This window comes from Micromys minutus, assembly GCF_963924665.1.
Source record: "Micromys minutus genome assembly, chromosome: 33".
In the NCBI taxonomy this organism is placed as follows: domain Eukaryota; kingdom Metazoa; phylum Chordata; class Mammalia; order Rodentia; family Muridae; genus Micromys; species Micromys minutus.
In genome coordinates this window covers 2,489,080-2,503,311 of record NC_137968.1, presented here as the reverse complement: position 1 = coordinate 2,503,311, position 14,232 = coordinate 2,489,080, and the positions used below count along the sequence as shown (strand labels likewise).

The 14,232-nt window shown below is 43.7% G+C and overlaps 1 protein-coding gene across 1 annotated transcript in view; it reads right to left on the bottom strand.

The window, feature by feature from the left end:
* Positions 1 to 14,232, bottom strand: part of VPS13B (vacuolar protein sorting 13 homolog B) — a 425,975-nt gene that overhangs the window by 97,544 nt on the left and 314,199 nt on the right. The gene's annotated exons all lie outside the window — the stretch shown is intronic.

Here is a 14,232-nt window from a genome sequence, read left to right as displayed (position 1 = left end):
ATGTTTGCTGCACATAGTGGCTTTGTACAAAGTGAGCTGCCACAAATCTTACAGTTTTACCCCATTAAAGGGATGTTAACACTGGAATCGATCACTTGCTTGGATTTAAGATTGGGGCTAGCAAAACTCTAGGACATTAGCATTGATTTACTTATAAGAATTCAAAAGTACTGTTAACGGCCATTCTTGTTCAATTTGATCTTAGTTTGAATCTGCCTTATCTATTTCTAAGTATTTTACAGCTGATGTTTCATTAAACAGCTCTCCAAATTTACATGACTGTGTTCACCTACTTGTTAGCTGGCCTTAGAAAATGAATCTTAAGCAAACCCCTTGTCAGGGAGACGGGTGGCACAGCATACGGGCAAGAGTAAAGCCAGGACGCACGCCAACTGCAAGCAAGCTTTCTGGCGATCCGGGGATTGCCTGGAGTGCGTAGAAATAATGACTGGATTTAGGGTCCGTCGGTTAGGGAAGCCACACCGTATGGAGGACTAGATGCTACAACAGCTGCTCAAACATTAGCGGGACTGAAAGTGACGTGAGCAGGATACCTCACCTCCCACTGTGACACTATTATGAAGAATAGTAGGCTGTCTGTAAAGCAATCTTCCCCAAATTCAACTCATATCTAATTACGCTTTTATACCAACTGCAAGATTACAGAAAGCATGAGCCATAAGGAAAACATTCAATAGTGTTACAACTACAATCAGTGCTCTACAGCATAGAAGACGGGGTGTTCCAGTCAAAGACTCTCCCCCTCCCCAACAAATGTATAGCACAGGGATATAAGACATAAATCAATCAATTGCAGTACTTGGGGGAGGCAGCAGGACCGTCAGGAATGAGCTCAGCTTGGGCAACAACACAGGACAAACAGGCAGGTAAGCAGAAGAGGAAGAAAAGAAGGCCGAGGAGATGGGCCAGGTAGAGAACTGTTTACTGCATAAGCTGGAGGACCTCAACTCGGATCTACAACCCACGGCGGGGGGGGGGGGGGGGGGGGGGGGAACCTGGTCATGGCAGCGTGCATCCGTAAACCTAGCACCGGGGAGGCGGGGAAGAAGAGCATGCTGGCCAGCCACCCTAGCCAATCAATGAGAGAGCCTGTCTCAAAATAGGTAGCTGAAAGCAACAGATGGAGAGCCTGCCTTTGACCTCTGTCTCCAACAACTACACATACACGAACAGGTGCACACACCAACCTCCTCCTGGCCCCCATAACAAAACTAGGAAAGCCATCAGAATGAAGGCCAATCACAGCTAGTATCAGCACATAACTCAGCTGCTTCTGTAGCATTCTGAGCAGCTCAATGTCACTATGCAGCTGATAAAGTCACGAGGGAATTCACTGCCATCTGTAATTACTGATTTATGCAAGTCTGGATACTTGAAACACCATAACACCAATATTTAGAAAACTGTGTGCCATACACTTTTGATTTAAACCAGTTTTATATGCAAGATGATCTCTTCATCAAATAATATAGGCAATGAGGTAAAATTTAAGGTATTTCGGAATTATAAAATCAACACAATGCATTCTAGAGTAGATACAGAGTCTGCGTGGAAAAGAAATGGCGATTTTAAAATGTGCTTGTCAAGAAAACCCACAGAATCAACTAACCTGGGCTCACAGAGACGGAACCACCAGCCAGGGAGCCCGCATGGGTCTGACCTCACCTCTGCACATGTTACAGTTGTATAGTTTTTGTGGGACAGGGGCTGCTGCCGCCCCCTCTGCCGGCTTTAGAGCCCTTTTCCTTCTACTGAGTTGTCTTGTCCAGCCGGAATATGACAACTTGATGGGCGCGTGAGGCGCCCATGAGAGGCCTGCCCTTTCCTGAAGGGAGACAGAGCGCAGAGACTGCTGTGGGGAGTAGGGTGGGGAAGAAGAGGGAGGGTAAACCATGGATGTGCTTGTGGAAAGGAAGCTGCACAGACCAACAGTATCTATGATTTGGTACATTTGAGGCACAACGACCATACGTGAGTGAAGGTGTATTTCCTGAGGTTGCTCAAATTCAGTAAGCCAGTCGTCCATCAGTGTAAATGTGCACACCCGTGGTTAGAATGCAATCTCCGTGAGCGTTCGCCTTCAGAAAAGAGCAGTAACTCTACGACAGGAGGAGAATGAGGTTTTGTAGCAAGAGCATCAAGACCGTCCTTTGGAGTTGCCAGTACCAGGTTGGCACGGAACGGAACGGGAAAACCGTGTATGAGAGCCTCGAACTAGGACAAAATGGCTTCTTTCAGGCTCCATCCAGGTTTGTTGATACTATTTGTAAAACTTTGTTACCCATCACAGGGAAGCAAGTGGATACATCCAAAACTTTCAGATAGCCCATAGTCTGATGTGCCGGGGAAGGTATCAGTTTGGGCAGGACACTGTTTGCCTGTAACAAGTTCTAAACTGCTATTTGCTTGCTGGGTATTGTGTTTTTGTGGTTCTAACAACAGTTCCCCCACTTCTCAACTCTGCACACTCCTTGAGTGTGACTTAAATTTTACATGGCCTCAAATTTAATTCTATGAGCATAGCTCTTAAACCATTTCCTGATAACTGTGGCTTTCTGCTGAGTTGTCACATCCTCCTAGCTTGTGGTGGACAGTTAGCAAGGTCTCACCTCTGCAGCCCCACACCATAGGCACACGCCGAAGAGCTCATCTCGCCTACAGCTCTGACTCCTTTCAAGCTCCCATTAACGATGACATTCTACCTTGGCTGTTATCTAGAACCGACCCCGAGTCATCTTTAATCTTTTTCCTCCACTGCTGGCCAAGTCTAGGCACTGAAACTCTAGATGTCTCTCATCTGTCTTCTTTCCCATTCCATCACCACCTCCCCCATATTATTTCTGAGTGACTGAAATGCACGTTTGGCTGGTCAGGGAGCTCCAAGAGACCTGTCGTGCACAGAAAGAACCAACGCCTCCAGACTGTATGTGTGGAGAGTAGGTGTACTGCACACAGGTTAAGTCAGAGGACAACTTTGGGAGCTGTTCTCCCCTTTATTCTGGATTCCAGGGGGTGTCAGGCTCATAGAAAGTGCCTTTTCCTTTTGGGTTATACTGCCAGACCCGAAGTGGAAACTCATGGAACTTTTTGGCAAAGTCAGTTAGACGGTTTTGCTGGGGCAAACACATGAAGGAGCATTTTGCTGAAGCAGACACAGGGCAAAGGAGCTGAGATGAGGAATGATTCGTGAACAACACACATGTGTTGGTCCACCTTACACTGTGTAGTTAAGATACTTTTGCCAAGACCACACCAAGTGGGACGGCAACACCGATGGTGAAAGTTTCACAAACCCTACCCCTAGCTGGACGGCTGCAGGAGGCCAATGGCTTCTGAGAGGAGGAACAGTTTGTTTTATTTTCTTTTATTTCTAGGATGTGCCTTCAATTTTCAAGGGGTCAGCCATAAGCACATATAGACAGAGGCACAGCAACAAGACTGAGTAGTACGCATGTGCACCATAAACACAGAAGGCCCGGCCACGGAGAAAAAGAAGGCGGGAAGGATGCAAACACGCAGAGGCCGTCCCGGTCAACACCAGTTCTAGGACAGCCAGAGCTGCAGAGAGAAACCCTGCCTTCAAATGACAAAAACAAAACGCCAAAAACAAGCACAAAGAAGCGAGGCGTACTACAGACTGCCTTTCTGCACTTCCTCCGACCTCTGTTGGCTGCTCCCTGAAATAATCATCACTGCACATGGTTATTAGTGTGGATCTAAGAGGGAGGAGCGTGGATAGGATTCATTGATATTTACTCTTACTTGTTCTGTGTGTGCAGTGCACGCATATGCACGTGTGCCCAGGCACACAGCAGATGGCAGGTGTACTGCCGTCTCCTCTGAGACTGTCTCTCATGGGCCTTGAACAGGTTGGCAGCAGGCAGCCCCGGTGACCCTACTTCCTCTGCCTACCGCTGTGCTCAGGGTTGCAGGCACACGTAACATACTCAGCTTTTGCGGTTGGCACTGGCGATTCAAACTGGAGTCCTCATGTCTTCCTACCTGCTGAGCCATCTTCCCTGCTCCTCACAGACACTTTCAATGTTGAACAGTGAGCACCAAGCACTCTGGTTATTACACAGTCCTTCGTTTCCACAAAGGAACAGTTCCCCTCCCCCTCTTTAATGCACCGGTCTTTAATAGGAAAAGAGAAACAGGCTGATAAAAATTCTACCACCAAATAAAGTGACGGGACAAGAATGACTTCAGCATTCTTCCAGTTTGCAAATGTTTTCCATCCCCTCTAAAAGCTCATCTGACAGACAGATTCCCTTCCCCACCTTTCTTCTGAAGGGTGAGGAATGCCAGCATTTCTAACTATTCACTGCTTTTTATTTCCAAAGATGTCATTTATGTTTTATGTTTTCCTAATTCTACCTCCACAGACTTCTCACTTAATGAACCACAACAGTGAGCTCCCTCACTGCACCCCGCAGCGAGGCCACAACTGGACACAGTCTGAGGGGCAACTCCTGCTGCCAGTGGGGCTGCTCTAGTCTCCAGGGTTTCTTTCAGCAAATTAACTCCAATTTCCCCTTAACTAGGTGTGGCCAAGTGACCTCATTCTGGACTCTGGGTCTTGGCGGCACAGCAGGACAGGATGTGGGCTTCAGGAAACATCCATGAGGAGGAGGATGGCTCTGCCTGTCCTTTCCTTTTCCTAGACCTCAGCGGGAACAAAATACTTGAAACTTGTGCAGCCATCTTGGACTATGGCAACACGAACTGATGGTGCCTGGGCTGCAAGGCTGTGTAGGCAGAATGTCTACTCGGTGTTTCCATGAGGGAGAGGAGGGAAGCTTCTGTTTAAGATCTCGGCAATCCGTAATTTCTGATGCACAGCTCCTACAGTGTTTCTCATCTCACGGGGGCTCTCATCTCACGGGGCCCGAAAGTTTCCCAAGGTAGGCGCTGAGTCTTTCTGACTCTACTCTTTTCTGAGAGAGGATGCCCACGGAGACTCACTAAGTCCTCAGATGACATGGGGACAGCAGTGGTCCCTCCGTAGGGCTGGCTTCGGGTTTCAAATCCATGTAAGGCACTGGCACAGCCATACACTTTCCTTCTACAGTGTGGAGTGTTCTCATAGCACACTTCTCACTGGCCTGGCATGTGCCTCCCTTCTGACTTCTAAGAGTTGCTTCCGGAATGTCCGCTAGGTCCTCAGCATTTCTTGCGATCACTTTTGTCCTCTATCAGGACCACTTCCTTTGTTTATAAGCAGTGTCATCTCTGAGATCCCTAGTAAGGATGTGCACTTCCATTCTGTCTCTCCCTCCTTTCTATCCTTACCACGAATCTACTTTAAGGACTGAGCTGCCGATGGCAGCACATACAGCTATACAATAGAAGTTAAATCCATATTCTACAAGTTCTCAAAGCAAAGCAACACAGGACTTACAGGCCTGAAGACAGCTCAGTGTGAGTTTTATGTGGCTCTATCCCCTCCTTGCTTTCTGTGATTACTAAACTTCTTGGACCCCCTGTAGCATGTGCCCTCCATCCGACGTGGAGATCATGGTACTTATTTCACAGGGTCTCAGAACAATGGAAGAGACGCGGCAGAGAAAACGGCAACCCAGGCGCTTTGTGCACTAGGTGCTCAGTGAACGTAGCACCGCCTTTCTCTTCATGGAATCCATGCACGCAATGGCCACAATCTATGGTCGTCTACTAACTCCACCCTTGCTCAGCTGCCGTCAAATCAGAAGTGTGAGGTTGAACTGAACCTCAGAATCTTAGAGATTCAGAATCAACACTAATGTTTGCGGGTGATGGACAGCACTGGACCAACTATCAAGAGTTATGTCCTCCTGAGGCCACTGCCTCCTTTCTGGATGAAAAGATGAAATATAAAATATCTTATTCCCTAAATTCACTTTTAACCATTCTGTTTTCATGGTGCTGTAAAAGTCTGGAAAGACCTAGGAATAAATCCCACAGAACTTCTGATCACCTCCATAGACAGAGGCGAGGAGACTCAATTTTGAGCATGCTTATTTTTAACAGTACTGGGAACTGAACCCCGGACTCACACGTGGTAGACACTGCTCTATCACTGAGCTACAGCCCTGGTCCTAACATTGAGAATAGAGCTGGAGCCCTCTCACTTCTCCAAGCACCTAGCCTTGGCCCTCTCATTTCTGTATTTTAGATTTCCTCTTTTCCCCAAAAAGGAGGCTGGGGCTTCTGGAAGTCACAGCTCTTAGTAGCTGCTCCAGAGCTGCCCGTCCATCCCCCACAAACATTTACTAGTGTCCACTGGGTAACAGCTTTTCCCTTTCCCAACTTCCTAAGGCTCTGGCTCAGATTCTCACTTCCTCTAGGCTGCTCCAGATTTTTTTTTTTCCATTTCTGCATTTCAACAACAATGAATCTCATATCTGGCTTTGAGCATTCCTCTTAAAGATGACGGATAGGCACAAAGCCTTCTGGGACACATTAGTATAGCTGCCAGTGGGCAGGAGGTGCTTATAAAATAAAAAGCTCAGGATTCTGGGAACACATGTGCCGTCATAAGTGCACCGCCCAATGCTGCTGAAAAGAAACACCCAAGACGACTTCCTTTATTCTTTTTACGTGTGGAAGAGGCAGATCATATCGCATTGTGAGGAACCATAATCTCTGCCTGTTGGGTCCATGTGCTCTAGAATTATAGGGAACTTATAAAGTCAATTTTAGAGCAGTATTTTCTATTTTATTTCATAATACCAAGTATGCATGCCTGACATGAAATATTTTCCACATAATCATACAGAAAAAAAATATACACAACTCTTAAGTTTTAGTTTGGTGTCTAGATAAACAGTGGTTTAAATGCGGTAGGTGAACTAAAGCCAAATCAGTCCTTACCTGCAGACCTCAATACACCTTACCGGGAACTAAAACTTTAAACAGAACATGACGTGCAAAGGACGGCTGCCTCCCAGGCTTATGGCCCTGTGGGATGCTGTGCCACAGAGCGGCTGCACAAGCCAAGGGAGGCACTGACGCTAAGGGACCTGTGACGAGAAACGATGTCATGTGTATCCTGAATGGCAGGAGAGAGAGTGGAGGGATTAAAGTGGTATGAATCATTCTGTCCTTTCTTTGTTCTTTTTGTGGAGGAGTCCTTCCAGAGCCTCTACAAAGATGGAGCTCCCCTGGGGTCCTAGCCCCATGCGAGCCATTCTCCCAAAGGGAGATGACGCCCAACAGTAAGAAGTTATTTTGTATCTATTCAAAGTGGCTTCACACTGAGTTTTACAGTCATATCAGTGCTGCACTGTAACTGACGCCCTCTTCTGGCCTCCACAGACATCTGCACTCACTGTGCACATTCCCACACGCAGATACACACATATACACATTCCCACACGCAGATACACACATATACACATTCCCACACGCAGATACACACATATATACATTCCCACACACAGATACATATACACATTCCCACACGTAGATACACACATATATACATTCCCACACACAGATACATATACACATTCCCACACGCAGATACACACATATATACATTCCCACACGCAGATACACACATATACACATTCCCACACGCAGAAACACACATATATACATTCCCACATGCAGATACACACATATACACATTCCCACACGCAGAAACACACATATATACATTCCCACACGCAGATACACACATATATACATTCCCACATGCAGATACACACATATATACATTCCCACACGCAGAAACACACATATATACATTCCCACATGCAGATACACACATATATACATTCCCACACGCAGAAACACACATATATACACACAACTGAAAATGGACCTTCGAAACCAATGGTCCTGACTTTTAAAGTTGACAAGTGAGAGAACTAGGCACAAGGGACTTTTTGGCATAGGATTCTCTCTCCATCTGAATAAATGGACACCACCACCGACTCTCCCTTGTTTCTGCCTGTCTCCCATATAGACACATTTAAGGAATTTTAAACCTGATTTTTGTTCTCAAAAGAAGTATGCATTAACTCTGAAGATTTCAAAAAGAAAGAAAAAGAATTTGATTTTGGAAATCTTGACATTTGAAGGGCAAATTTAAGAGGGGGAAACAAACGTTTAACTAACATAAAATGTAAAAGCACTTACTTGGTTAAAGATAGGTTCCTTAAGGGGCTAGAGAGAGAGTTAAGTGGTTAGCACCTGCTTTTCTTCAAGAGGTCATGAGTTCACTAATGATACTCACATCAGGCAGATTACAAGTGTCTGAAATCCTAGGGCCAAGAGATGTGATGCCTCTGGCCTCCATAGGTGTCAGTGTTGCTATCTATCTATCTATCTATCTATCTATCTATCTATCTATATATATATATATTATATACATAATTCAAAATAATAAAAACAGACCTTAAAATACTTTGAAAAGATATTTTAAAGTTTTGTTCTTGTTCCATCAATATTGTATTCTTATTTCTCATTAATATGTTGCACAAAACAATCGGTCAAGCTAAGTATTATTCCCTCCCAATTACACAATAGATTTATATGAAAATTAAAATATCCATCTATGTGTATTGGCATATTCCTTTAAGCCTAGGTTGTCACATTTTAGTATTTTTCTTTCTTTGTTTTGTTTTTAAAGACAGGGTTTTCTGTGCAGCCCCGGATATCCTGGAACACTGTTAACCAGGCTGTCCTCAAACACAAGAGATCCACCTCCTCTGCCTCCCAAATGCTGAGATTAAAGGCAGAGGCAAGTGCATCTCCATGAGTTCAAGCCCACTGTGGTCTATATGCACAGCAAATTTAAGGTAAGCCAAGGCTGAACAGCAAGACCCTGTCTTAACTGTCTCAAAAACAACCAACCAACCAACCAACCATTCAACCAACCAACCAACCAACCAACCAACCAACCATTGGGAACTCTAGAAAGTAGATTTTACAAACCAGAATCCTTAATATATACAGTACAGTGAGGAAGAGGGAAACCTGAGAACTGCCAGACATAATCACAGTAACAGAAAGTTTTTATTTCAAATGTTACCCCCTTTTCCAGTTTCAACTCTTGAAACCCCCTATATGATTCTCCCTTCCCCTGCTTCTATGGGGGTGGCTCCCCACACAGCAAACCCTCCCACCTCCCCACCCCGACATTCCCTACATTGGGGGCATTGAGCATTGTCAGGACCAAGGGCTTCTCTTCCCATTGATGCCCAACATGGCCATCCTCTGCTACACATGCAGCTGGAGCTGTAGGTCCGTCCATTTGTGCTCTTTGGATAGTGGTTAGTCCCTGGGAGCTCTGGTTGGTTGGTATTGTTGTTCTTACGAAGTATAAACCCCTTCAGCTCCTTCAATCCTTTCTCTAACTCCTCTACTGGGGACCCTGTTCTCAGTTCAATGGTTGGCTGCGAGCATCTGCCTCTGTATTTGTCATGATTTGGCAGAGCGTCTCAGGAGACAGCTATATCAGGCTCCTGTCAGCATGTAATTCTTGGCTTTTACAATATTGTCTGGGTTTGGTGGTTGTATATGGGATTAATCTCCATGTGAGGCAGTCTCTGGATGGTCTTTCCTTTGGTCTCTGCTTCAAAAATTGTCTCCGTCTTTCCTGTGAATATTTTTGTTCCCTCTTCTAAGAGGAACTGAAGCATCTGCACTTTGGTCTTCCTCCTTATTGATCTTCATGTGCTCTGTGAATATTATCTTGGGCATTCTAAGCTTTTGGGATAATTTCACTTATCAGTGAGTGTATACCATGTGTGTTCTTTTGTGATTGGGTTACCTCACTGAGGATATTTTCTAGTTCCATTCATTTGACTGCAAATTTCATAAAGCCATTGTTTTTAATAGACGAGTAGTACACCATTGTATAAATGCACCATATTTTCTTTATCCATTCCTCTGTTGAAGGACATCTGGATTCTTTCCATCTTCTGGCTATTATAAATAAGGCTGCTATGAACATAGTGGAGCATGTGTCCTTGTTGGATGTTGGGACGTCTTTTGGTATATGCCCAAGAGTGGTATAGCTGGGTCATCAGGGAGTACAATGTAAAATTTTCTGAGGAACCATCAGACTCATTTCCAGAGTGGTTGTACCAAATTGCAACCCCACCAACAGTGGAGGAGTGTTCCTCTTTCTCCACATCCTCGCCAGCATCTGCTGTCACCTGAGTTATTGATCTTAGCCATTCTGACTGGTGTGAGGTGGAATCTGAGGGTTGTTTTGATTTGTATTTCCCTGATGACTAGGGATGTTGAACATATCTTTAGGTGCTTCTCAGCCAGTCGATATTCCTCAGTTGAGAATTTTTTGTTTAGCTCTGTTCCCCATTTCTAATAGGGTTATTTGATTCTCTGGAACCTAACTTCTTACGTTCTTTGTATATAATAAATATTAGTCCTCTGATGTAGGATTGGTAAAGATCTTTTCCCATTCTGTGGGTTGCTGTTTTGTCCTAATGACAGTGTCTTTTGCCTTAGAGAAGCTTTGTAATCTTACGAGGTCCCATTTGTCAATTCTTGATCTTAGAGCATAAGCCATTGGTGTTCTGTTTATAAAAATTTCCCCAGTGCTCATGTGTTTGAGGCTCTTCCCCACTTTCTCTTCTATTAGTTTGAGTGTATCTGGTTTTATGTGGAGGTCTTTGATCCATTTGGACTTGAGCTTTGTACAGGGTGGTAAGAATGGATCGATTTGCATTCTTTTCCATGCTCTTTTCATTTCTGATTCTGTTAATTCGAATACTGTCTCTGGGCACTTCTGGTTAGTCTGGTTAAGGGTTTATCTATCTTGTTGATTTTCTCAAAGAACCAGCGCCTAGTTTTTTTTTTTTTTTTGATTCTTTATATAGTTCTTTTTGTTTCTACTTGGTAGATTTTAGCTCTGAGTTTGAGTATTTCTTGCATCTACTCCTATTCTATTGGGTGCATTTGTTTCTTCTTGCTCCAGAGCTTTCAGCTGTGTTGTCAAGCTGGTAGTGTATGCTCTCTCCAGTTTCTTTTTGGACGCACTCAGAGCTATGATTTTTCCTCTTAGCACTGCTTTCATTGTGTCCCTAAGTCTGAGTATGTTGTGCCTTCATTTTCATTAAATTCTAAAATGTCTTTAATTTATTTCTTCCTTGACCAAGTTATCATTGAGTAGAACATTGTTCAACTTCCATGTGTATGTGGGCTTTCTGTTGTTTTTGTTGTTATTGAAGACCAGTCTTAGTCCATGGTGATCTGATAGGATGCATGGATTATTTCAAACTTCTTATATCTGTTAAGGCCTGTTTTGTGATCTATTATATGGTCAATTTTGGAGAAGGTACCATGAGGTTTCGAGTGGAAGATATATTCTTTTGTTTTAGGATGAAATATTTCATAGATATCTGTTAAATCCATTGGGTGCATAACTTTAGTTAGTTTCTCTGTCTCTGTCTAGTTTCTGTTTCCATGATCTGGCCATTGATGAAAGTGCAGTGTTGAAGTCTCTCACTATTATTGAGTAAGGTGCAGTGTGTGGTTTGAGCTTTAGTAAGGTTTCTTTTAAGAATGTAGGTGCCCTTGCATTTGGAGCATAAATATTCAGAATTGCGATGTCATCTTGATGGATTTTTCCTTTGAAGTGTATGATTTGTCCTTCCTTATGCTTTTTGGTAACTTTTGGCTGAAAATCAATTTTATATATTAGAATGGCTACTACAGCTTGCTCCTTGGCACCATTTGTTGAAAAATTGTTTATCAGGCTTTTACTTTGAGGTAGTGCCTGTCTTTTTCACTGAGGTGTGTTTCCTGTAAGCAGTAAAATGCTGGGTCCTCTATATGTATCCAGTGTTAGTTTATGTCTTTTTATCGGGGAATTGAGTTCATTGATTTTGAGAGATATTAGGGACCAATGATTGTTGTTTTCTCTTATTTTTGTTGTTAAAGATGAAATTATGTTTGTGTGGCTGTCTTCTTTTGGGTTAGTTGAAAGATAATTACTTTCTTGCTTTTCCTAGGGTGTAGTTTACCTCCTTCTGTTGGAGTTTTCCTTTGTAGGGCTGGGATTGTGGAAAGATATTGTATGAATTTGTTTTGCCATGCAGTATCTTGGTTTCTCCATGTATGTTAGTTGGGAGTAATGATGGAATATCACGGTGTTATGTTAGCCTATAAATCAGATGAGTCAGAAGCTTACGTTTTAATCAACTAATGGCTGTGAAGGAAAAACTAATAAAATCTCATTCTGTTTTTAGGAATAAGGCCAACAGATCACCTTGTTCTGGTATTTAGGAAATAGCTTCTGTTAGGGAAAATGGTCTTGGCAGAACATTCAATGAGCTCACCAAGAGCTTATGTTGTATAATGAGTTCATGTTATATGATTCCTCTGAAGAACAGTACACTCCATCCTGACGCAGCTCAATTTGGAAGTCAACGTGCATACTTTAACACTAGTGTGTTAATGCATGCAACACTCCTGCACAGCGGGCAAAAGGAATATAAGTATCTATAGGTTTACACCTAACAATTTTTGAGCAATTCTGTTGCCTCAGATACTATAAGGAGCACAGAGGTAAGCTAGATGTGGCCCATTTCTTGAGATACACAATCTGGGAAGGAAAGAAGATATAAAGGACCAGGATTGGAAGGTAATGAATGAAAAGTAGTGGCACAAACACTCCAGGACTTCAGGAGGAGGACAGCACACTTACACTGCTCAGGGGTGGACAGACTGTTAGCTGTTTTAAGCAGACAGGATTTCAGTTTCTAGGACAGGAAAAATTTAGGTGTGCTGGCTTGTTATATTTTATTTTATTATTTTTCTATTATCAGCTAGACAAAAACTATAGACCAAAGAGGGGAGAGGAAACCAATTGGGGAATTACATAGAACAGACTTGACTGTAGGCATGTCTCTGGAGCATTTTTTTGATTGTTAATTGGTATAGGAAGATCCAGGCTGTATTAGGAAGCAAGCTAGTAAAAACTGTTCCTCTGTGGCTTCTGCTTGAGCTCCCCTCCTGACTTCCTCTGGGGGTAGACTGTAACTAGATGTGTAACCGAAATAACCCTTTCTGCTCAAGTCTGTTTTGGTTATGGAGTTTGCCACAAGAGACATCAAACTAGACAAGGGAAAGTGTGTAGTTAAGTCTGGTTTGGGGATACTGAATAGGCTAGTTTACCGAATAGGCATGTTCCGTGTCCAAGGTCTAACAGGCTACCGTGCAGGTACAGCAGGGTGACAAAGCAGCAGGGGACTGCAGGATCCACCTGTTCCCATAGGATGCTAGGAGGCTAGGATGCTAGAATGGAAGGGAGAAGGCCGCGATGACACTGAGCTGTCTCTTAATACTCTCTGGGGATTTGTATAAAATAAGTAGAGAGGAGGAATGAGTATTTAAGACCTCACTATGTGCAAAGACATTTATTTCAGAGTATTAGCTATAATGCCCTACTTACTGTAATAGTCCATAACTACCTTGAAAGGTAATATGATGGTTTGCATATGCTTGGCCTAGGGAGTGGCACTATTAGAAGTTGTGGCCTTGTTGGAGGAAGTGTGTCACTCTGGGGGTGGGCTTGGAGACACTCCTAGCTGCCTGAGGATGCTCAGTCTGTTCCTGGCTTCCTTTGGATGAGGATGTAGAACTCTCAGCTCCTCCTGCACCATGCTTGCCTGGATGCTCCTGCCTTGATACTGGACTGAACCTCTGAACCTGTAATCCAGCCCCAATTAAATGTTGTCATTTATAGGACTTGCCTTGGTCATGGTGTCTGTTCACAGCAATAAAACCCTAACTAAGACAGGTAATGATACCAAATGTTACTTTTAGACAAGGAAATTGCAGCTGAAGATGAGAAGGACTTCAAAGCCTACAGTATTTGGGTTGCACTGACCGAGAGCCCCCTTTTCATATGTCCCTTCCATCTCGATCAGCCATTTGACTTCATACCTGAGCCTCCAGCACAGACTGTGAGACCACTGCAATAAAACGAAATGACTGTGGCAACAAGAAGTTCCCTTTGAGAGATGAAGTAAGCAGACTCTCTACCTTTTACCCTTTGTGCTACAGTGAGGTTCTGACACCCGGGGCTGTCTCCGTTGCTCTCTCATTCCTAAGAACAACTCTAGGGTTTGGCATTTTATATACAAATGAGAAAATCCAAGTAGATCTGAGCTATGGCCAATCCCACATATTTTCTGTTTTCAATGTCTCCAAGGAAAAAAGGCAATTTATGTGATTCTAAGATTGCAACTTAAG